The 23,441-nt window shown below is 38.4% G+C and overlaps 1 long non-coding RNA gene across 1 annotated transcript; it reads right to left on the bottom strand.

Annotated features, from left to right (window-relative positions):
* Nucleotides 1-11,653: 11,653 nt before the first annotated feature.
* Nucleotides 11,654-14,228, bottom strand: LOC133535716 (uncharacterized). The gene is made up of 3 exons (XR_009802317.1): nucleotides 14,153-14,228; nucleotides 13,850-14,046; nucleotides 11,654-12,158 (listed from the first exon to the last, which is right to left on the bottom strand). It is a non-coding gene; the product is annotated as an uncharacterized LOC133535716 (long non-coding RNA).
* Nucleotides 14,229-23,441: the final 9,213 nt, after the last annotated feature.

The following is a 23,441-nucleotide window of genomic DNA, read 5'->3' as shown; positions in this document are numbered from 1 at the left end:
ACCTCGGGGAAACAAACCACACCATAGTCCAAGTCATGACACTCGGGAAGAACTGGAAGAAGTAGCTGGGGGTAGGGAAGTCTGGGCTTCTCTGCTTGGGCTGCTGCCCCCGCGACCCGACTTCAGAAAAGCGGAGGAAGATGGATGGATGGTATTGTTATTAATACTTTTGAGATGATATTAATGGTGATAATAGAAATACATATATTATTATTTGTTAACATTGTTATTCCTATAGTATTATTGTTGTAATAATACCATATATATTGTATATGTTAAAATATATAAATTATTATGGTGTAATAATGACCAATGTCAGTACTGTATTATTACTGTTTACTTCACTAGTTTTTCAAATATCTACTATGCAGATAAAATAAAATATGAATAATTTCAGTCTTTTTTCTTCTTAACATGTATTCATGTGAAACAAATAATGCGGTCCCGGGTGGCAGGTACCTTGGCGTGATGACGTCAGGGCGAAGGTGGCAACACGTGACACCACCGTGGCACGGGCCGCAGGAGGAGGAGGAGGAGCCCGCAAAAGGTGTGACCTCCATCGCCCGAGTGGCTTCCGAGTCATTCAGAGGACCTGAAAGAAGACGACAGCTTCATTTTGCTTCTGTAAAAAGAGTCTAATATCTTTTAAAGTTGCACCGACATCATGAATTTGTTGTTTTTCGTCCTTCTGGCCATGCAAATGCAGAGCGTGTCTCCCGGTGAGTTGTTTTTATTCACAGCTTGGTCAGCTTCTTTGTAAAATCTTAAGTGGACTGGAGTTGTTCTGCGTTCTTGTTTTACTTTGTGTTCTTTATTCTTCTGTTGTTGTGGTCTTACTTTATCTCATTATTTTTGTTGTCAACACTTTTGCTTGATTAAGTTATCTGGCTAACACAAACATTATCAAACATTACTGAGCAGGAAATTATTGAACTTAAGAGATGGTTTGATGTCAATAAATGATCATTAAACGTAAAAAAAACCCTAACTTTATGATTTTTTGTAAGAGGAAAAGGGAGGAAACGATCAAACTGTAAATAGATGGAATTGATATTGAAAGGGGTTTTGAACTTAGATTTTTAGGAGTGATACTGGCATGGACATCTCATATTGCACATGTACGGAAAAAGATTATTTTGATATTAAATAAGGTAAAATATGCGATAGATTATAGGGCAATGCGTATATTGTATTGTGCACTTATATTGCCACATATCAGCTACTGTGTGGAAGTGTGGGACAACACATAAGAGTAATTTAAATGCATTGTATCAACTACAGAAAAGAGCTACAGGGAGTATTCATAAAGATTATCTAGGACACATAACATACTATTTATTAATTCTGATTTATTGACACTACAGGAGCTCGTAAAGTCACAGACATTATGTGTCATGTTTAAGGTTAAAAGTAAAACATTATCAGCAAATTTACAAAAAATGTTTGTCATCACTTCTGAGAATGGAGAGCATAGAAGAAAAATTCATTTCCAACATCAGTGTTCAAGGACAACTTGAAAGCAAATGTGTTTATTAGCGGTGGGGGTTCAACTATGGAATTCTCTTTACAATGAGATAAAATACATAGAAATATATTCCAATTGGAAAAAAATATATAAAGACAGAACAATAAGATCCTATGATGTTTACATTTTGCTTGATAACATTTTTTTGTCTGGTTTTGTATATTACTTTTTGTTCAGTTTGTACTTCATGAAGTTTTTGCACTTGTTTTCTTTGTGTGTTTTTTGTTGGTTTTCATTACATTTGGATGGCTTTTTAATATATGTTGATATGAAACAGCGCACAAAAACACTTTGTTGCTGTCGGTGTTTCATCCACCAAAGCGCTTGTCTGGTATCTTGTCATAAATCTGCTCTTCACTGTCTTTTGGCGTGTCGTGAATTAAAAAGTATGGATAGAGGGAGTCATGGGTGGCTAATGATGGTGAGGGAGGTGCTCCAGTTTGGCTGTATAAAGATGCTGCTTATTGTATTAGCCATGGCCCTCACCAGACCCCTTTAAACGGGGTACGTGCCCCAGGATAAATGAGCTGCAGGCCAGTATTGTGGGGGCTGAATGAACACCGCCCTGAGAAAAAAACAAAAATTCAAAACCAAATGAAACATTATTGCATGAGTACTGTTGAAGTCACGTAATAATGAAACAGCGACAGTGTGGCAGGAATAGGAGATAAGAGGGAGTTCAGTTCTGGAGCCCTTTAAGCTAAAAAGTTGTTATCAAGTCTGTTAAAAAATGCTCTTACGAATTTACATTTGTGTTTGTTTTTTGCTGCTGCAGAGAAGTCAGGGTGCTGGAGGCTGGGGAGTGAGGTGTAGTTGATGAAACAAAGTGGGAGTACGGAAACTGAAACAAGTCAGGAGTGACGACACCCACACTGTAAAAAAATGACCTTCAGCAAGCAATTGTTAAATAGCAACAGTGAAACACCCTAAATCAGGTGTGTCCAAAGTGCGGCCCGAGGGCCATTTGCGGCACGCAACCAATTGTTTACCGGCCCGCCACACATTCTGGAAATGTTATTGCAAAAGTAAATAACACCTAAAAAAAGGCAAATGAGGTGAAATCTAACGAGAAAAAGTTGCAATGTTGACACAAAGCTGCCATGCAGACTGTTTTTTTTCTTTTGTTTCTTTATTTTCTTTTTTTGCCATTGCTCAAAAAAAAAAGACAAAAAAATATGTTATAATTATTTTCAAGGCTCCAATTATTTCATATTTCACTTTAAAATGTTTTCTGTTGTAAATATTGCATATATTGTGTGGTTGCCATATAAAAACAACGTTTAGTTCAAACGTAAAATCGATTAAAAATGTATGACTTTATGAGTGGGGCACCCTTTGATCTCAAATATATTTATTGGTATTTTATTTATCTTTTCACTGTTATTACTCAAAAAATATAAAGTAATTAAAATCAATGGTGTCCTGCATTATTGATCTTTTACTATATACTGCATATTTCAGTTTTACTATAAAAAAACAAAAGAGTTTTTAACAGAAAAGCAAAAAACTTTTTTTTATTACTTTATATCAACTCAAAGTTGATAGAGATTTATTGTAAGTGTTAAATAAAAAATATTAATAATATGACTTATTTTTAACATTTTAATTACTGAGACTCTTTATGGTCCCCGGGACCCTTAAAAGTAAAATATATTTTAAAAATCCATATATTTTTTTTTGGTTTGAAAAGAAAAAATATCAAAATGGCCCCCTCACGCTTTAATTTTTCCATGTGCGCCCTCAGTGGATAAAAGTTTGGCCAGCCCTGCCCTAAATAATTTATCCCAGCAGTGGATTCCTGCAAACCAAGAAAGAGTAGACAACCTAAATGTCACTGTAAAAAAAAAAAAAAAAAAAGACTGTAAAATACCGGCAGCGGTGGTTGCCAGGAGGTCACCGTGACAAATAGAGTGACAATGTATGGGACATGACGGTATGTTGACGGTGAATCCGATAATCCATTTAACGATGACTTGACATGCAATTCTTACATATGGCTCCTTTAAATGTGTTGAGGTTGTGTGGGCGTGTACACAGTTGCACTTGAAATTATTCAACCCCCATTGTAAAAGAAAAAAAAGATATTCATTTGCACTTTCTACAGATGGCCCATTATAAATACAATAATTGTTATAATTACTAGGGTGTACCCCGCCTTCCGCCCGAATGCAGCTGAGATAGGCTCCAGCACCCTCCGCCACCCCAAAAGGGAAAAGCGGTAACATGGATGGATGATTGCAACAACAAATTAAAGTTGCAAGCAGCAATGGACGGGACCGACTTTTGCTGGTGTTTCCTGCCTTTACCCATTCAACATATCTTTACCTGCACATTACCTACCTTTCCTGCATCCTGGGGTCACACTGGTGCTTCTTTCTTTCACCCATACATGCTGGTGCTTTCTGCAATCACCCAGACAACATATCTTTAACGGCACATTACCTACCTTCACTGTATCCTGAAGTCAAACTGGTGCCTCCTTCTTTCACCCAGTTAACATATCTTTACCCGCACAGTACTTACCTTCTCTGGATGGTGTGGTCACGCTGGTGCTACCTCCCTTTAAGCGGCCATCTTGAGACGGCAGCAGCACAACAGCATCAGCGCAGCTGTTCTTTGTAGGCTTGTAAAATCAAAACCGGAGCAGTTAGAAAAACTCTTTGCGCAACTTTTAATCAGAAGAGTTCAATCTCTTTCCTGTGCGAGTTTGAAGCCGGCAACAAACGCGCTCAGAAGATAATGTTTGAAAAAAGGTGACGGGTTTTTACAAAACTTTTGTTTTGAAGGGGTGATTGCCAACTTCCTGTTGATTTTTGCTGAAGGATGTCAATTAATGAAATATAGGTCTAAGTGAGACCTACATAGAGGTTTTTGTTTCATGTCTTTATGCCATTCCTACCAGAAGTTACAAGCAGTTTTGTATTTTCTTCCTAGTAGCAAGTTTTGTCTGTTTTATTCCTAGGGGGCGCTAGAGTGCAATTTTAAGTTTTGGGGTTTGTTTTTTTATTAGATTCCAATGTTTGCCAGTCCTGGTGTGTGTGTCCAGTTTGGTGAGTTTTGAAGCATTTTAAGGGGGTCAAATTACAGCTCAAAGAGGCAAAAACTACATTTTTTAAGTGAAGGGGTGATTGCCAACTTCCTGTTGATTTTTGCTGAAGGATGTCATTTTATGAAATGTAGGTCTAAGTCAGACCTACATAGAGGTTTTTGTTTCATGTCTCTACTAACGGAAGTTACAAGCCGTTTTGTCAGTGTTTTTCCTAGAGGGCGCTAGAGCGCAATTTTGAGTTTTGGGTTGTTTTTTATTAGATGGCAATTTTCGCCAGTCCTGATGTGTGTGTAAAATTTGGTGAGTTTTGAAGCATGTTAAGGGTGTCAAATTACAGCTCAAAGAGGCGGCGGTATAATAATAAAACCTTAGAAATACAATAGGGTCCCAAAGAGACATTCGGTCCCTAAAAATATCTATTTTTGTTATTATTATTGTTATTTTCCATAATAATATTTTTATTCCTGAGATCATTGGAAGTGCACAGATGGCGGCCATCCTTGGAAAAGTGTTGTGTCTCTCAGCTGCAGGATTGATTGATTGCAACTTTTATTAGTAGATTGCACGGTACAGTACATACAATTGACCACTAAAACGAGAAAGTTTTTCTACTCGTTTTAAGTCGGGTAGCTGAGACATGACGGAGACGACCCAGTAGAACATCAAAGGACTGGGGAGAATTGCATACAATTATAATAAGAATACAAATGTTTTCAGCAGTTTTCAGCAAATTTGCAAAGTTGTTAAAATTTACGAGTATTGAAAAGTGAGCAGCTGTTCATACGAAAACAAAATGTAGGAACACAATTTGATTTGCACTTTCTAAAAGATTCTTGTATATGATTTATTTTTTTGTGAGTCATCTTTTTTTTTCTTTCAGTGATTCACGACCTGTCATATCATGAAGATTTAGGATCCAAAGATTCACAAATAACAAGATACAATGAATGGTGCCTTCTGGATGATGATGTTATTTGGCATTACAACAGCACCAACAGGAACGTCCTACCCCAACAGAACTGGATGAAGAAGATCACAGCCGAGGATCCACAGTACTGGCAGAGAGTCACAGAGACCAGTCGTGCTGCCGAGCAGTTCTACACGAACGTGTATGAACCTCACATGAAGTACTACCTCAATCCTGAAGGTTTGTTTATGTTGAACTTTTGACAGTGAAATGTGTTTAATGTCCTCTTTAATACTGTGCTTTAAGATATATTTACCTTTAAGATATCACAGATATCTTGTCTCTTTCCATTCCAGAATGACCTTCAAAAGAATACAAAACCGTTTCCATATGAGTTGTGAAATTGTGTTAGATGTAAATATAAACGGAATACAATGATTTGCAAATCCTTTTCAACCCATATTCAGTTGAATATGCTACAAAGAAAACATATTTAATGTTCAAACTCATATTTTTTTTTTTTATTGCAAATAATCATTAACTTTAGAACTTGATGCAAGCAACACATGACAAAGAAGTTGAGAAAGGTGGCAATATATACTGATAAAGTTGAGGAATGCTAATTGGGAACAGGTGGGTGCCAGGATTGAGTATAAAAACAGTTTCCCAAAAAATGCTCAGTCTTTCACAAGAAAGGATGGGGCGAGGTACACCCCTTTGTCCACAACTGTGTGAGCAAATAGTCAAACAGTTTAAGAACAGCGTCTCTCAAAGTGCAATTGCAAAAAATTTAGGGATTTCAACATCTATGGTCCATCATATCATCAAAAGGTTCAGAGTGTCTGGAGAAATCACTCCACGTAAGCGACATGGCCGGAAACCAACATTGAATGACCGTGACCTTCGATCCCTCAGACGGCACTGTATCAAAAGCCGACATCAATCTCTAAAGGATATCACCACATGGGCTCAGGAACACTTCAGAAAACCCCCGTTACTAAAAACAGTTGGTTGCTACATCTGTAAATGCAAGTTAAAGCTTTACTACGCAAAGCGAAAGCCTTATCAACAACATCCAGAAACGCCGCCGGCTTCTCTGGGCCCGAGATCATCTAAGATGGACTGATGCAAAGTGGAAAAGTGTTCTGTGGTCTGACGAGTCCACATTTCAAATTGTGTTGGGAAATATTTGACATTGTGTCGTCCGGACCAAAGGGGAAGCAAACCATCCAGACTGTTATCGACACAAAGTTGAAAAGCCAGCATCTGTGATGGTATGGAGGTGCATTAGTGCCCAAGGCTTGGGTAACTTACACATCTGTGAAGACTCAATTAATGCTGAAAGGTACATACAGGTTTTGGAACAATTTATGCTGCCATTTAAGCGCCAACTTTTTCATGAACGCCCCTGCTTATTTCAGCAAAACAATGTCAAGCCACATTCAGCACGTGTTACAACAGCGGGTACTTTCCTGGCCCGCCTGCAGTCCAGACCTGTTTCCCATCAAAAATGTGTGCCGCATTATGAAGCGTAAAATACAACAGCGGAGACCACAAACTATTTAAAGACTGAACCTCTACATAAAACAGGAATGGGAAAGAATTCCACTTTCAAAGCTTCAACAATTTTTCCTCAGTTCCCAAACGTTTGAGTGTTGTTAAAAGTAAAGGTGATGTAAGTCAGTGGTGAACATGCCCTTTCCCAACTACTTTGGCACGTGTTGCAGCCATGACATTCTAAGTTAATTACTTTTTGCAAAAAAAAAATGAACAAAGTGTATGAGTTTGAACATCAAATATCTTGTCTTTGTCGTGCATTTGAATATGGGTTGAAAAGGATTTGCAAATCATTGTATTCCGTTAATATTTACCTCTAACACAATTTCCCAACTCATATGGAAACAGGGTTTGTACAAGTATAGTGCATTAGTGTGTGTGTGTGTGAGATGATTTTCACTGAATCTGGACTCCCAGGTACTCGTCTCAGTCAACTCATTCGCTCACTTTTACCTGCTACCGCTCGGTAAATAAAGAATGTGATCCAAGTAACAAGTTGTGCAAAGCTACAGCTCTGGCACTCGGATCTATTTCTTTCCATCCTGCCCGAGATGCATCGTAAGCTCGACAAAACGAACAATTCACTCGCTCATTCGGTAAGTCCGTCTGACTGACCAATTAAAGGACTTTTAAAGGAGTTTTACTGACTCCCGGGTGTTAAAAAAGCACTCAAGTCTTAAGGAGAAACTTGTTTGAGAAGAGTGACTCGAGTACCCTGATATTCTTCACTGAGTGACTCCCAAGAACTGAAGTCAGTAAAATGAACCTAGTATCACATATGTTCTTTGTGTTACTCTTGTAGATACTTACATCGGTGTGTGGGGTTCTGGATGCCAATGGGATGACGAAACTGATGAGATCACAGGTTGGTATTGGGACAGGTATGATGGAGGGGATGACTATGTGGCACATAATCCATGGAGATGGACCGCAGCAAAAGAACCACCTGATCACCCCAAAATAATCTGGGATCATGGCAGAACTCCACCAGAGTATTTCAAGGTCTACGTTGAGAATTGTCCTTCTGACTTGAAGAAGTACTTGGGTGTGCTACTGAGAACAGGTGGAACCATACCTTTCACTTTTACGTTTGTAACCATGTTAGCTTGTTCCCTATAAGAACATTACTAGCATTACAAACTATATTTTCATTCTCTCTCTTTATTTCCATCTTTTTTCCTCCCACACTTTCTCTCCATATTGTCCTCTGTTTATATGTGGCCTCACTTCCTGTGCAGAACTTCCAATGGTGTCTCTAAACCAGAAGACACCGTCTTCTCCAGTCAGCTGCAACGCCACAGGTTTCTACCCCGACAAAGCCGTCATGTTTTGGAGGAAAGACGGCGAGAAGCTCTTTGAGGGTGTGGAGCAAACAGAAATGCTCAAAAACCAGGACGGAACCTTCCAGATGTCGGTGAACCTGAATGTGAAGGTCGACATGGAGGGCAAGTACGAATGTGTGTTTCAGCTGACTGGTGTCAAGGAGGACATCGTCACCAAGTTGGAGAGCAGAAGCATCTTGAGCAACTTGAGCGGTGAAGGTGAGATAGACAAATTTGGTTAACTTGCACATTGATAAAGATGTTTCCCATTAGAAGTCTGAATCACTATTTTTCATCCATGCTATGTCAGTAGCTCTTTTAGCTGCTACTATGTACGACTAATTCTTGGTTCACTCATCAACCCTAACACGGAAAAACAAACCCACTTATCAATTTATTGTGTGAATCACTTAACTTTGCGCTTGATAATTTTTTCTACCCAGACCTCAATACAACCACATCTGGTGACAGAACCATTGAGAGCAAAGCCACGATCCCACCTAGGACCACCAGTGGCACCTTGGATGTCACCACTGAGAGCAACAAAGCCACCACCCGACCTAGTACCACCAGTGGCACCATGGATGTCACCACTGAGAGAAACAAAGCCACCACCCGACCTAGTACCACCAGTGGCACCTTGGATGTCACCACTGAGAGAAACAAAGCCACCACCCGACCTAGTACCACCAGTGGCACCTTGGATGTCACCACTGAGAGCAACAAAGCCACCACCCGACCTAGTACCACCAGTGGCACCTTGGATCTCACCACTGAGAGCAACAAAGCCACCACCCGACCTCGTACCCCCAGTGGCACCTTGGATGTCACCACTGAGAGCAACAAAGCCACCACCCGACCTAGTACCACCAGTGGCACCTTGGATGTCACCACTGAGAGCAACAAAGCCACCACCCGACCTAGTACCACCAGTGGCACCTTGGATGTCACCACTGAGAGCAACAAAGCCACCACCCGACCTAGTACCACCAGTGGCACCTCGGACGTCACCACTGAGAGCAACAAAGCCACCACCCGACCTAGTGCCCCCAGTGGCACCTTGGATGTCACCACTGAGAGCAACAAAGCCACCACCCGACCTAGTACCACCAGTGTCACCTTGGATGTCACCACTGAGAGCAACAAAGCCACCACCGGACCTAGTACCACCAGTGGCACCTTGGATGTCACCACTGAGAGCAACAAAGCCACCACCCGACCTAGTACCATCGATGGCACCTTGGATGTCACCACTGAGAGCAACAAAGCCACCACCCGACCTAGTACCACCAGTGGCACCTTGGATGTGACCACTGAGAGCAACAAAGCCACCGCCAAACCAACTCCTGAGCTCACCAAGTACACATATCTTCTGCAAGGTACACAGAGACAATTAGAATGTTTCAGACAATAATTATGGGACTTTAACTCAATGCTAAATTATGCAGGGTGGTCATCTAAACATTGAGAGAAGTGATTGGATTAGTGCAAGAAAGCGATAATAATCATCTTAGTGAACTTGCAAAAAAAAATGCACTATGTGTGAATGTGTTTCTCTATGCAGCACAACAGTGACATTCATCGTAGCCATTGATTAAACTGTAATACATATTTTGAATGATATTGTATTCTTTGTCATGATGACAATGGTTGATGTTCACAAGCAAGTTGGGCTTTTTTCTATAAAACAGACCAAGTGTGCGTCGTCTGTGTTGTTGCCACGTCGGTGATCCTTACAACGGTGGTCTGTCTGGCGGTCATCATCATTGTCGTGATGGTCAAGCGTTACAGGAAGAGACATGGTGTGGGACATTCTTCTCTGTCTTCTTCTCATTGCAGCATCACTCTCTGCACTTCCTAGGAGTAATGTGAACCTTCTGCAAGAGCACACAAGAAACAAATTACCGCACTTTAAAATATGTTCTTGTGATAAATATCGGAAAAATTAGAGATATGTTAACCTGTGTTGTCCGACAGCTCCCGATCCGGTCGTCCTTGTCTCAACGAGAATGCTTCCTGAGTGAGACACGGCAGCAGGTGAGTTTTTGTACGAGGATTGTTTGCCCATCCAAATGTTCTTCGGACTTTGGGTGGAGATGATCTACAACTTGGATTCACTTTTGTGGTAATATGCTGTCATCTTCCTCCAGGACTGCTTGTGCACTGGAACACCGAGATGTCTCCATCATCGTTTCACCTGGAGATGAGATGTCCTTTGTTCTTCATGATGCATTAGTATTATAATCATGTTTCTACCATGTCACGTTATGACATGTCTCCTTTGGATGCTTAGAAAATGCGTTATGATCATGTCATGTTTTTGGTGTTTCCTCTTGATTTTAATCTAAGTGTGTGCTGAAATGCAAGCTAAGAGTCGTGGTATCACCACTGTTTATAGATGAATATCATGTTGGTTCACATTTATTTCAATTAATCAATTTGTTCATTCTGGCTCTTAAAGGAGTACCAGTCAGAAAGTGATGGTAAGAGAAGAACACATGAAGAGAACAAAAGAAAGAATTATGCTTTTTACAGCAAAAACTGAATAGTTAAGACTACTTACCTTAGAAGAAAGCATAAACTATTATATTTTGGTATCACTTTACATTACTAGCAATAAGTTCCATGATATGCCAAGTATGGATTTGTCAAAATTGAAGTGCAATGTTCTTGTTTTGTTGGTGGACACTTGTTATAGCAGCACCATTCCAGTGTGACCACAGCATTGTCATTTTATTTTTAATTAATTTCAGGGTTTTACCTTTGATAACCTTTAACAGTAATTTTGTTTTGACTAGAGTGACAATTCAAATGTTAAAAAGCTTGATGGCTGCATTACACAAGTGATATTAATCATGAAAATTAAGATTGTTTTTTCTTTTTGCAGTGGCAAGCTTTCTTAAGATTATTGTATGAAAAATGTTTAAATGACATTGTTGATTGTGTCGATAATAAAGATTTTTTGATTGCACTTCCTGTTTCGTTGATTTCTGTGGTTTCCAATGGAAAAGCTGGTTTTGAACCAAACTGCTTTAATACATTATCTATCTTAACTTCATTTGACACAACTTATTTGGGACAACAAATGAGCTACCAAGAGGCAGCAATGCACTATTTTTAATGATAATGACAACATCCATTCATCCATTTTCTTTTATTGCATACCAGATAAAATACATTCTTGTTCTGTCGGTCTTGACGCCCAAGATGCATAGACTGAGGATTGCATGCAGGTAAAAATTGTATTTATAATAGTCAAAATCACAAAAGTTAATGCAGAGGAAATGCTACCACAAGCAAAACAACAGAAAACATAGAAGCAAGACAACGTAGCCACAAACTGATCGAGTAGCATGTTCAAGGCTGGCTGGTATAAAAAAAAAATCTAATCGGCAACCTGAAAGAGGTGTGCCCCGATTGCCAATCAGGTGAGGGAGGCAGAGCTCAGGCCAGATAAGTAGTGGAGGCAAACCGGAAGTAGAACTGAAAATAAGAGCACTGGAAAGGAAACAATACCAAACACAGTAAAATAAATGAACAAAGACCAAACCTGTCATGAAATTCATGACAGTAACCCCAACCCAAAAACAGATTCCTGACGTTTAAACAAAACCTTATGTAATGATGTGGCCAGAAATGGTACTGCAATCACGGTCAAAATTATGTAGTCCCCTGCCCTTTCCCTGACTGAAGTTGCCAGATACACAGTGGAATCCAACTCGATCGGATGGACAACACCAAGGATCTTCAAACTTCCACTGCCTCTTACTAGGGGTTGAGGTGCTCGGAACATAATAGCTGAATAGACAAGTGTTTTGTGAATGACAAATTTCTAACGAACACATTTTACACAGAAATTAGGCTATTTTTAGGAAGAAGTACGTCATGTCTGCGTACAATATCACAACAAATGGCGATAATATGGTTATTGTCAGGACTATCAGAAAACAAAAGACTAAATCAAACTACAACCAACGCTAAGAATGGTTAAAATGGTGAAAATAAGTAGAGCATATAGCAGCCTAATGTACGCCCAAAACTAAAGAGGAGAAATTTTACCAAGGTATGCCAATAGGCTACACAAATGAGGAATGATTTTATCATGTGATTTGGCTGTCTCAAACTGAGACAGTTAGAATTTAATAGCAGCAACACTGTCATGGTTGGAGGAGGGAGTTGTTACAGCACAGAACCACAGGGTGGCAATATTGATATATATATATATATATATATATATATATATATATATATATATATATATATATATATATATATATATATTGGCCCTGCGATGAGGTGGCGACTTGTCCAGGGTGTACCCCGCCTTTTCCCCGATTGTAGCTGAAATAGGCACCATCGCGACCCCATAGGGGATAAGCGGTACAATATATATATATATATGTATATATGTATATATATATATATATATATATATATATATATATATATATATATATATATATATATATATATATATATGTGTATATATATGTATATGTATATATATGTATATATATATATATATATATATACCGTATTTTTCGGATTATAAATTGCTCCGGAGTATACGTTGCTCCAGCCGAAAATGCATAATAAAGAAGGAAAAAAACATATATACGTCACACTGGAGTATAAGTCACATTTTTGGGGGAAATTTATTTGATAAAATCCAACACCAAGAATAAAAATTTGAAAGGCAATTTAAAATATATAGTGCACAACAGGCTGAATAAGTGTAGGTTATATGATGCATAAATAACCAACTGAGAAGGTGCCTGGTATGTTAACGTAACATATTATGGTAAGAGTCATTCAAATAACTAACCTATAGAACATGCTATACATTTACCAAACAATCTGTCACTCATCGATAAATCCCATGAAATCTTCTTCCTTGATGTCGCTTCTAGACAACTCTGCCAACTCCAAAGGTATGCGCCGCTTCCTCTTGTCGTTTTCTGCTGCATATTTCACTACGTCCAGCTTGTAATCTGCAGTACATGATTTCCTTTTCGGTCCAATTTTTGTTCAGCCCTTCTCAGTTTTTATAAGTTACCGCTAACGATGAAATTATCCATTTTAATAGCTACGGCAGTAGTATATAGCAGTTAGCATTCCATGACCCACAATGCACTTCTGCCATGACCCTCCCGCGCCGAATTCTTATTAGCTGACGTGTGTGTGACGATTGCTGACATTTTCTTCGTCTCTTCCGCGAATGAGATGAATAATATTATTTAATATTTTACGGTAATGTGTTGATAATTTCACACAAGTCCCGCCGGAGTATATGTTGCACACCCGGTCAAACTATGAAAAAAACTGCGACTTACAGTGCGAAAAATAAGGTATTTATATAAATATATATAAACAATATAACGTGAAAAATAATGAACAATATATATATGTAACAAGGAATTGGGTGTAACAAAATCCAAGAGTGTGTACAGTGTAAGACTATGTGTAGGAATTAATTGCTGAGCATTTACCAGAATTGAGTGAGAGGCGGAAGATCAGGAGGACAAGGGAGCTCGGAGGTCCGTGAGACGAGCAGGAAGTCAAGGGCTAAGCGGGGCGTCAACAGGTTCATGTCCAAAGTGAGGGGGTCGAGATCCAAGGGCAGCCAAAGAACCAGGGAGGAAATAAGGACGAGACGCACAGCTTGCCACGCAGGAACGGGGATTTGCTGCAGGAACGACACGACATGACAATGAAACACGGAAGGGGAAACAGATAGAGAGAGCAACATATAGAGCAACAGATAGAGAGAGCAGTATCAGATGATCACTTACTGTACACTAACAGAGGGCTATGTTCCGGCGTGGGACGGCAGATTGTGCAGGCTTTTGAAGGCTTGTCTGATCATCTCCCCCAGGTGTGCAGATTGGCGACGATTGATTGCAGCTGTTTGATGCTGCCGGTCTGGTGTGCGCTTTGCGCGCTTTCTGAGCGGCGCTCGGTGCAACGCACAGATCAATGCGCAATGACGCACGGCCGGACTGTGACGAACACGTTGCAAAAAAGTTGGCTCGGGGGCATTTTAACGCTAAGGATTAAAACGGTGGTGTCAAAAAAAGACAAGGATTTCCTAATGTGAGAAAAGTGTTAAATATAATATATGAGAAGGGTGCAGTAGATACAGCATTAATAACATTACATGCTGAAAAAGCCTTTGATAAAGTGGAATTCTCTTACTTATTTAATATTCTTAAACAATATGGCTTTGGAGAAAACTTATTAAATGGGTAAGATTACTCAACAGAAACATGTTAGGACAAACTAACATTTCCAAGTCCTTTAATATTTAAAGAGGATGTATATAGACAAGGAGACACTATCTCTTCTCCTGTTATGGCAATAGAACCTCTATTACAGGGTTCACCAACCTTTTTGAAACCAAGAGCTACTTCTTGGGAACTGATTAATGCGAAGGGCTACCAGTTTGATACACACTTAAATAAATTGCCAGAAATAGCCAATTTGCCTTTAATAATATATATATATATATATATATATATATATATATATATATATATATATATATATATATATATATATATATATATATTTTCATCATTTATACTCTTCCGTAAAAGGAAGTACAACGGAATGACAGACAGAATTACCCATATATATATATATATATATATATATATATATATATATATATATATATATATATATATATATATTTGACAGAATGACAGACAGAATTACCCATATATATATATATATATATATATATATATATATATATATATATATATATATATATATATATATATATGGGTAATTCTGTCTGTCATTCCGTTGTACTTCCTTTTACGGAAGAGTATAAATGATGAAAAAAAAAAACAAAAAAAAAAACATATATATATATATATATATATATATATATATGGGTAATTCTGTCTGTCATTCCGTTGTACTTCCTTTTACGGAAGAGTGTAAATGATGAAAAAAAAAAAAAATATATATATATATATATATATATATATATATATATATATATATATATATACTAAAGGTAAATTGAGCAAATTGGCTATTTCTGGCAATTTATTTAAGTGTGTATCAAACTGGTAGCCCTTCGCATATATATATATATATATATATATATATATATATGGGTAATTCTGTCTGTCATTCCGTTGTACTTCCTTTTACGGAAGAGTATAAATGATGAAAAAAAACACTTAATTAACGGTTTAAAAGAGGAGGAAACACAAAAAAAATGAAAAATACATTTTGAAACATAGTTTATCTTCAATTTCGACTCTTTAAAATTCAAAATTCAACCGAAAAAAATGAAGAGAAAAACTAGCTAATTCGAATCATTTTAAAAAAATAAAAAAAATAATTTATGGAACATCATTAGTAATTTTTCCTGATTAAGATTAATTTTAGAATTTTGTTGACATGTTTTAAATAGGTTAAAATCCAATCTGCACTTTGTTAGAATATATAACAAATTGGACCAAGCTATATTTTTAACAAAAACAAATCATTATTTCTAGATTTTCCAGAACAAAAATTTTAAAAGAAACTCAAAAGACTTTAAAATAAGATTTAAATTTGATTCTACGTTTTTTCTAGATTTGCCAGAATATTTTTGTTTTCTTATTTTAATCATAATAGGTTTGAAGAAAGGGCTTCACGGTGGCAGAGGGGTTAGTGCGTCTGCCTCACAATAATACGAAGGTCCTGCAGTCCTGGGTTCAAATCCAGGCTCGGGATCTTTCTGTGTGGAGTTTGCATGTTCTCCCCGTGAATGCGTGGGTTCCCTCCGGGTACTCCGGCTTCCTCCCACCTCCAAAGACATGCACCTGGGGATAGGTTGATTGGCAACACTAAATTGGCCCTAGTGTGTGAATGTGAGTGTGAATGTTGTCTGTCTATCTGTGTTGGCCCTGCGATGAGATGGCGACTTGTCCAGGGTGTACCCCGCCTTCCGCCCGATTGTAGCTGAAATAGGCGCCAGCGCCCCCCCGCGACCCCGAACGGGAATAAGCGGCAGAAAATGGATGGATGGATGGAAGGTTTGAAGAAATATTTCCCAAATATTCTTTGTCGAAAAAACACAAGCTAAAATGAAGAATTAAATTAAAATGTAATTATTATTTACAATAAAAATAAATGGGTTGTACTTGTATAGCGCTTTTCTACCTTCAAGGTACTCAAAGCGCTTTGACACTACTTCCACATTTACCCATTCACACACACATTCACACACTGATGGAGGGAGCTGCCATGCAAGGCGCCAACCAGCACCCATCAGGAGCAAGGGTGAAGTGTCTTGCTCAGGACACAACGGACGTGACGAGGTTGGTTCTAGGTGGGATTTGAACAAGTGACCCTCGGGTTGCGCACGGCCACTCTCCCACTGCGCCACGCCGTCCCTAAACAAATAAATTTACTTGAACATTGATTAAAATTGTCAGAAAAGAAGAGGAAGGAATTTAAAAGGTAAAAAGGTATTTAAAAAATCCTCAAATCATTTTTAAGGTATTTTTTTGTCTGAAATTGTCTTTCGGAAAGTTATAAGAAGCAAAGTAAAAAAATGTATGAATTTATTTAAACAAGTGAAGACCAAGTCTTAAAAATATTTTCTTGGATTTTCAAATTCTATGAGTTTTGTCTCTCTTAGAATTAAAAATGTCGAGCAAAGCGAGACCAGCTTGCTAGAAAAAATAAAAATAAAAAATAGAGGCAGCTCACTGGTAAGTTCTTGCTATTTGAGCTATTTTTAGAACAGGCCAGCGGGCGACTCATCTGGTCCTTACGGGCTACCTTGTGCCCGCGGGCACCGCGTTGGTGACCCCTGCTCTAGTAATAGTTATACGAACACATCAAAACATAACATGTTTAACGATTGGACCGCAGTAACACCGGCTGTGTTTCGTCGCAAACCATGTGATATTTGTGACAGATTCGAAAAATATATCCCTGGATTGGTAGAACTACTGACTAAGTTTGGAAAGGGCTGGTCGATTTATCGATATACTCGATATATCGCGGGTTTGTCTCTGTGCAATATAGAAAATGACTATATCGTGATATTAGAGTATATGTTCTCACACAGTTGCTCTTAGCTGCGGGCATTACACTACAGGCTCTTCACACTCTTGTCTCTCCTCAGACAGCAAGCGCACTTTCTTACATACATCACATACATGTACTCCCTTGCGGAGCAGAGGCAGCACCATGGGTAACGTTAGCTGTGATGCAAGCGCAGCCGTGCGAGTGGTAATACAAGAGAAAAAGGTGCGAATTTGATAACAAATGAAGAATTAATTCCCAAGAAAAACACCAGGGGGTCCATCGTCTGGCGGTGGTTGGGCTTCAAGTGGGAATATGTCGAATAGACAACTTTTAATTTGTCACGTGCGTAGCCACAAAACGTAACACTCCTGCTAATATGTAGCCTCAATTGAAAAGTCACCTAATAGTGAAGAGTGATTGAAACTCTGCATGTCAACATCTCCATTCAGTGCCACACGCCCACACCATCAAAAAGCCATGGCAAACATTTCCGGATCAATACCATATGAAAAACATTTTTTTTTTCTTTGTTGTGATTTCCTTCTCTGCATGAAAGTTTAAAAGTAGCATATATCAATGCAGTATAAACAAGAATGTTTTAATGTAGACACATAGAATCATCATACTGCTGTGAATACATGTATAAGTGTTAATTCAAGGCAAAGGCAAAATATCGATATATGTATATATATATATATATATATATATATATATATCTATACATCTATATCGTGTATCGCGATATGGCCTACAAAATATTGCGATATTAAAAAAAGGCCATATCGCCATATCTCGGGCTATCAACTAAATAAATTGAAATCATCAATATTTCTCTTAAATCAATCAGAAAGCAAAAGGCCTCCCGAAATTGCTACTCAATTTAAAAATGTAGACTGTTTCATATATTTGGGAATTCAAACTGTTCCGCAGCTTAACGATATTGTAACTAACAATTATGAACCAATAATGCAAGAAATCTTAAAACACTTGACAGGTTGACTCCCATACCAATGTCACAAATAGGGAAAATAAACGTCCTTAAGATAAATATAATACCAAAACTGTTGTACTTGTTTCAAAACCCTCCACTTCTTCTTGAAATTAATCTGTTCATCCGACTAATAAGCTTGTTTCTCAGTTACCTGTGGAACAATAGGACAAGTCACCACGTAATCGAAGGGCCAACACTTAACATGTGGTTTAATCTGTACATATGTAGCATTTTTTTCAACACGACTTGTGAATTTGGACCCACATCATTAATCACACAATATTCATATAATCTAATCATATTTATGTGCGTCCAGATAATGTGTCCCCATGCAATCAATAGTGCAAAACTAAATGTTAAGGTTTGTCAAAATCATTTGAGTATAAATGTGACAGGTGACATTACCATAGTAACAATCCTTGTTTTGTATGCTGTACATAAAAAGCAGCATAAGTACATAGTGTCCAAACATGGAAGTGTTGACACATGGCACATAGCTCCGCCCCCTTTGAGGTCAGGCGCGCTCACGGCAGGGCATGCAAAGGTACAAATAATTGCTATTTCGACATCTAGTAGGCACAAGAACAGCAGTTTATTTCATTCAAACATTGTAGCTCATTTTTTTTACTTTGCAAACTCATCTCACAGGCTGGTTAAAACATGTTCGTGGGCTGTCCCTTTTGACAACCACTCCTTAAGGGTGGTACACATATATTTTCTTAATCTTTACAATATATTTTTGAGTCCACACAAAGACAAAAAAATCAGGCATTGAGCAGTTACGAGCTTAGTGTGTGCTGTGCTATCATACCATCAACGCAGCAGACACAATGTTTTTAATGTTGTATTGTACTAATTAGTACACAATAATGTAATCTTATTTGACAATTTGTCCCTGGAAGACCACTTGGAAGAAGGGACGCCACTCAATAGTAATTTTTAATTGATAGTAAGCACACCACGATTTCTTTTGCGCAAAACCCAAATGACTGTGAGAGCGAAGACAAAGGCCAGCAAAAGAACAACGATAGTCGCTGCCACTGCTATGATAACTTGATTTCCATTGCTCGTTGATAATTGCGACCGTGGACACGTTGGTACGACCCCCTTGTGATTGGTTGCATCGTTTGTGATTATAGGGGACGATGAACATTCAAGTCTGATTTCACAGTGTTTGGTATCATCCAGACTTTCCACCGTGCAGAGATAACATCCACAGTTTTCTTCTGAGAGCCTGTTGACCAACAAGGTCCCTCCAAAGGTGTCCCCGGTGGAGTTAGGAGGTAACATCTGGTTTCCACTCGTCTTTGTCCAGCTGTACTTCAGAGGGGGTGTGCCTTGTGAGGACGTGCATTGGAGTGTCACAAGAATACCTGCCACAGGCTCTCTTTGCACGGCACATACCGGTGTGCTCAGCTCCTCCATGACTGTCAGGATCATGGTTTTCCACAAATATTGAGACTTCAATTCCAAGTTGCACGTGTACTTCCCCGTGTCTGACATACGCAGGTCGGTGATACTTATGGAAGCATCTCCACCAAAAGGGTCGGGGGAAGTGAAGATAACCCTGTCCGTCAAAGAATTGTGGCTAGCATGTATTTGGTCTTGATACATCTGTAAAATATCCTTATTTTCTTTTGGAGATTCAAATTTCCATTGAACTCCCTTGCAGTTTAAGAAGTCATACTTGCAGTCAAGAATGACGCTTGATCCTTTGAGTGCGTAATAAGTCTTGCTGGTGCTGGTCCCAAAAGCACAAACGAGGCTTGTGGTGCAAAATGCCAGCACTGACACCAAATACCACAGCATAGACGTCATCATTGGACTGTTGTACAGGAGCTTGCTGTAAAAATACAGAAGAAATAACTTTGTTTTTTGTGTTCTTTACCAGCCAACATTGGTGTTGTCCAAGACATCAAAAATACTGAAGAGGACATAACGACTTCAACGACAAAGAAAAAATTCACAAAGACCTGATGCCTTTGAAGTAAACAATAACTGCACTAGTAACATAGCTTGAGCAAAATTGTGCAATATTAATACACTAAATTGATTGTTTTGCAATATTTATACTGTTGAGATCCGATTTTTGGTTCTCCACATATTCTTGTTCATTGTTTCCATGTTTGTATCACTCTGTTTGACGTCTTTATTTCCTGTTAGCCTGTCACCATGGTAGCTCATTAGTTCACCTGTCGCTTGTTATCTACGCACACCTGTTTCTTCTAATCACCTCTCATTTATTTAAGCTCGTCCCTTTTCGTTATTCATTCTGGGTTGCTAATTTGCTTACGTGCAACAGAGACGACTACTCATTGATATATTCACACTAGCTTTCATGCTACACTTATTCTTTTGTCTTAGCTCTCATGCTATTGTGTTGTTTACCTTTTGTGCTTACGTGCCAAGTTTTAGTTTAGCTATTTGTCTTCCAAGCCATCGATGCTAGCGCTTTTGTTTGCCTTTGTGCTTCGATCCAGTATTTTTGTTCCTTAGCTATTTTTGTTACTTAATAAATTCATTATCTTACCTTACGCTGTGTTCATTGTCCACGCATCCCCGGAAGATCGAACTCGGCAACAACATGCCTCGAAGTCGTTTCATATACACAGTGATAGGCTTGCTACTTGAATATGTAACGAGCTGAACTACAAGTTATTCTCAATTAAATGTAGTTAAGTTACAGGGGAAGCTATCCCCCGAGAATTGTAGCAAGCTACACAGCAAAACTTAACTGCTACATCAAAGCTACTTTTTAACGGCATTTCTATCTATGGGCCCACATGTATAATATCAATGTTATTGTAACAGAGTTTTCAAGTGGACATAATAAGGGTCCATTACTATTAATTATCCGTCATTTAGCTGTGGACACCCTACAACTACTTCTAGAGGTCCCTGCACCCCACTGTATGTATTTAATTTAGTTAGCCTTTTCTTTGGCCTACCCCTACAATGTTATTCATTTTCTCTACCTACAGTAGAAAAAGTCTATATCTTGAGGAAAAAAAAAAGTTTTTTATTTGGCAATAGTTGGTAAAGGTTGTGCAGTAAAACTTCTCAGGAACTCAACTCACATTAATATGTGTTCCTAAATTTGTGTTCCACGTCTTCAATGGAGACCAGTTATGATTTTGGATTACAGAGAAAACAACTAATAAACTAAAGTTTTGGGCATTGTTTTCTCTAAACACATACATTTGTCTAAATATGGCCAAGGACAAACATTATTGTGGGTTTCCTGCATGTCGTCTTCATCAATAACGGACAAATCTCATCTGCTGGAGAGAATCCCGTTGCCATTTCCATGTATTTTTTTTTTTTAGTCGTCAGCTTGAAGCATCTCTGACTCCCTCGTTGCCATGTTACATGAGTGCGTGTCTGTTATGATTTTGCTTTCTGGTTTCGTTGACTCGCCATTTTTTCCCTCTGATTTGCCAGTCCGTAATGTATCGCCCGAACCGCACTCAATTGTGTCACACCTGGGTGAAGTATTGTCTGGGTTTTGTCTGGTTTCATGTTGTCTTGTCTTTTTGTGTTTTATTTTGAAAGGTTAACTCTCCCTCTCGTTTCAGGTCACTTGCCCTTCCTCCTGTTTCACTTGTCTGATGTCTCTCCTGATTGCGCCCACCTGTGTCACCCTCCCTCATGTGTATAAATGTCTGGTCCTCCTCTTGTCTTGTGCCAGAGTATATCGTCTCGCTGCGTGACTCCAGCCTTGTACACAGCCTTGAATCTTGTTTGCTAAGTATTGCCTTGCCTTATTTATTGATTTCTTTGTTTCCTCTGAGAAAGAGTGATTTTGTTTGCTAAAGTTTTTGGTCAAGAATTTTGTGTTTAAATTTCAGTGCTTTGCCTTCCTTTTTTTTCCTCCTCTTGGAGCGCTTTACTTTGTCGTTATCTCAGCTTTTATAGTGTACTTCTGTTTAAAGTTTCTTGTCTCCTTTGCGTGAGTGATTTACATTTTTTTTTAGCTAAATCATAGATTGTTGTTCTTTTTGTTATTAGATTCATGTGTAATTTTGCCTATTGCCTTTTTCCTCCCTATGGAGTGATTCTGTTTATAGCGTTTTGCCTATGTCTTTTGTTATCATAGATTCTATAGCCACTTTGCTGTAATCACGCTGTTCAAAGAGATTTCAAAGAAAACTGTTAAATAAAGCCTGTGTCAATTGTCCCCCTTCTGCACCTGAGTCCTCATTCTCGCCAAGGTTTAACAAATTGTGACTCATCATACGAACACCAACCTATCATCATGGATTTTTTTATGTTTGTATGGATGATCTCATTCATCCAGGTCATTGTATTTTCCCCATATTGTATCGGGCCTGGATTTGCAAACCATTTTCTCTCTTGGAGGGGAGCTACCTTGCTACATGGGTCTAAAAATAACTAATTTACAGGAAAAGCTATTCGTTAAAAAAGTAGCTAAGCTACTGAAAAATGTAGTTAAGCTATGTAACTAGGCTAGATGTAGCTTGTCAATGCCCATCACTGCTAATACACTACATTCATTGACTATCACCATTAATTTTTACTATATTTAATCAATGGAAATATGCAGTTTACAATTCAGGCAAAATTTTACATTTAGTCTCAATGTGCTTGCTATTTATATTTTTTTCAAACACCTTACTTTCTCTTGCAATGGAAGTGAACTCAACTTAAAAGTTATGGTGTCAATGAATGACCAGTAAAAGACATGGAGAATGAGTATGATTAATTCAGCTTTGTAACCTGTTAAACGTGTCTGAACAAAGTGATTCAGGATTCTGAATCACTTTGGAAAACTTTAGAAAATCCTGAAGTAAATGAAAAAAGTCTACTTACTAGCACAGAACTCATTTGGATTCTCTGACTTGTACAGAAGCAAAGCACATTCAGTGTAAATAACACATCTCACAAAGGCTGATAAAGAGGCATGTCATTATTATCATCATGTATGACTCATAAAGAACAAATGCTCTCTTCTCAGGGCATTCAATCGATCGCAACTGGACTGTTTGGTTTGTCTTAGAAGACGTTTCACTGCTCATCCAAGTACGTTT

Source organism: Nerophis ophidion, linkage group LG01 (assembly GCF_033978795.1).
Source record: "Nerophis ophidion isolate RoL-2023_Sa linkage group LG01, RoL_Noph_v1.0, whole genome shotgun sequence".
Classification (NCBI taxonomy): domain Eukaryota; kingdom Metazoa; phylum Chordata; class Actinopteri; order Syngnathiformes; family Syngnathidae; genus Nerophis; species Nerophis ophidion.
Note: the sequence above shows the minus strand (reverse complement) of the source record. Positions and strands in the feature narration are given on the sequence as shown.